Source organism: Elephantulus edwardii, unplaced genomic scaffold (assembly GCF_000299155.1).
Source record: "Elephantulus edwardii isolate Elephantulus edwardi_28Jun2011 unplaced genomic scaffold, EleEdw1.0 scaffold00070, whole genome shotgun sequence".
In the NCBI taxonomy this organism is placed as follows: Eukaryota; Metazoa; Chordata; class Mammalia; order Macroscelidea; family Macroscelididae; genus Elephantulus; species Elephantulus edwardii.
The window spans coordinates 6,578,904-6,581,924 of record NW_006399820.1 but is presented as its reverse complement, the minus strand read 5'-3'; positions in this window follow the sequence as shown (position 1 = coordinate 6,581,924).

Genomic DNA, 3,021 nt, shown 5'->3' with positions numbered 1-3,021 from the left:
TAGCATGCTTAATACTGTCTAGTGGTGGATGACTCTCTAAAGATGCAGCTGTGATAAAGTCACACTGTGTAGATTCTCAGCTGAAGACAGACTAACTTATCTAAACTTTTCTGTACTTATACTTTGTTCACTAGACACCTAATTTCCTGTTTCTGGCTCTGGTCCCTCTGAATGCCTTCTGGTCATTTACCTAGCATATATATGTGTGTGTGTGTGTGTGTGTGTGTGTGTGTGTGTGTGTGTGTGTGTGTGTGTATGATATATATGAGATATATATGAGGTATATATGAGATATATATGAGATATATATGAGATATATATGAGATATATATGAGGTATATATGAGATATATATGAGATATATATATGAGGTATATATGAGATATATATGAGATATATATGAGGTATATATGAGATATATATGAGATATATATGAGATATATATATATAAAACCAAAGCAAAGCAAAACAAAGCACATTGCTCCTTTTCATAAAATGAAATATAAACACTTATGGTTTTGCTCATCACTTCACAATATTTATAGAGACCACTATGATAAAATGGTTTAAACAACTGAAGTTATTATTTGATGATATCATACATTATATGCTAGACTGCTAACCCAAAGTTTGACAACTGAAAACTGAGGCAGTCTTCTATTCTAAAGACTGATAATTTTATTTGATAATGAGTAGGAGTGGTAGACGAGTCATAGATGCATTTGATTTGTGGTATTAGAGAGAGTACTGAATATTCTATCAACTGACAAAAGAACAAAGAAGTCTATCTTGGAATAAGTTCAGCCAGAATGCTCTCTAGAGGAAAGGAAGGTGGAACCTGGTCTTATATACTATATTTTAGACATGTAGTTAAGAGGGTCCCTGGTGTGTCCACTTGCCATACAGCGGTAACTTGTGCTTCCTGTGAGGCTGAACACTGTGACAGTGATGTGTCAAATGTGTTAATGGTTGGTTACCCAATGCTGACAGTGTGGGGTGGAGCTACCCAATTAAAACAAGCTTGGAAGCTGGAGTGGCATCCACTTCTGAAATAGTTTGCCTCCAGAAACTGTATGAACTTGGAGAAATGATGGAAGTTATGCAAGTGTTCAGGTCTTTTACTCATAGGGTCACTATGAGTCATCTATGACTTGACTGCACTTAACAACTACAACAATCTAAAGTTATATAAAATTTATACAGGAGGCAGATGCTCGGACTCAGCTTGATCCCATATAAATGCAAATATGACCACGTTGCCCAGAAGCCTACAGGTCAAATACCTTAAATACTTTGGGGCCTGAGTGATACAAAAACAAACAAACAAACAAACAAAAACCACTATATACTAAATTTACAGGACACATCACCCTCCCTTGGGAAGTTATTCAATTGTGACTACTACAGTATGCTACAAATGGAAGTGAAGAGGCAGTAAGACACAAGAAGCCAATCCTGGAGCAGAAGTTCAAAGCAAAGGACTTTTCCTTAGAACAGTCTGAGATAGGAAGCCTCCTCTAATACTATTACCTGGTATTTCGACTTACAGACTTCTAAACTGAAGAGATGCTGGCCACTACATAAGAAACCTACAGAAGCTTGATGCATTCTCAATCACTGAAGCCCAGAAAGCTTGAACTATAAGCCATCATATCATGTGCTAGATAGGAGGAAATAGGTGCTGAATGGAGTAGGTGGGAGTAGAAGAAACTGCTGGTGGAGCAGGGAAAGGGGCAAGTGAAAACATGTGTTCAGGGTAGGGCCAACACTGAGTCTACTGGTTGTTTCTATAAAAACTCTGTTGTTGTTGATTGCCTTCTAGTCAAGCATGACTCATAGTGACACTATAAATGAAAGGCCTGAATCCTTTCTAAAACTATCATCATTTTTTAAAGTTCATAGAGTTTCCAAAGGCATGTTGTTTATGAAGTGGATACCATTCATGCTTTCAAATAAAACCACTAGACTGGTATGACCCTTATTATCTGCACCCTGCCTAGCATCTGGAGAAGTGAAAATTAAGAAACTATTTCCAGCATATACCCTTGAGGCTGCTAGCTCTGGCTTTGCATTGTGCATTGTACAAACTTCAGGAGAACCATTTAAATTGCTTCAAAAGCTTGGACAATCTTACTAAAGATTACTAAGAAACTGTTGGACAGTTCACCCATAGGGAATTGCCAGACACTCAGCCTGCATTCAGAAGAGAACAGGCAATGAAAGATAATTGTGATGTCAGATGGACCTTGAGTGAAAGCAGAGACAATGGAAAAGATGTCTACCTGTTTTATTAATTAGGTAAGACATTTGACTTTATGGATCATGGCAAATTTTGCATGGCTAATACTGCAAAAAACCTGAAATTAAAAAAAAAATTATTTATGTATAACTTGTAGGTAGGCTAAGTAGCACTTAATTCAAACAGATCCAGGAGATACTACATGGTTTAAAATCAGGAAATAATGCCTTCCAATCTCTCCCACGTTATGTAGTTTTGTGTGTGTTTTTTTAAATCATTGCTTCTGGGTGCTGTATAGTATTCCATTGTGTTAATGTAAATTTTCTCAATCAATTCAGTTGTGATTAGGTATTGGGTTATATCCATGTTCTTGTGATGGTAATAAATATTGCATAAGACCATTAAAATAGAAGGATAACTAGGAAAACATGTATGGGGACCCAATGGGGTAATAGGCAGTGGCAGAAGGATGATGGGTAAGAGTGAAACCATAGGTTTGCACGGTCTGGTAGGTAGAGGGAGGTGGAGAAAGAAATTGGAAGAATCCAGCATGGAACTGAAAAGACTGGGTAATGACAGGCAAGGTCCAATGGTGATAGATTTATGAAACCAAGAAATCTGGAGAACAACCTCTTGGCCAACTGACTGGAAGAGATCTATATTTGTTCCCATCCCAAAGAAGAGTGACCCAACTGAGTGTGGAAACTACAGAACAATCTCATTGATTTCACATGCAAGCAAGATTCTACTGAAGATTATCCAAAAATGACTGGAACAGCACAT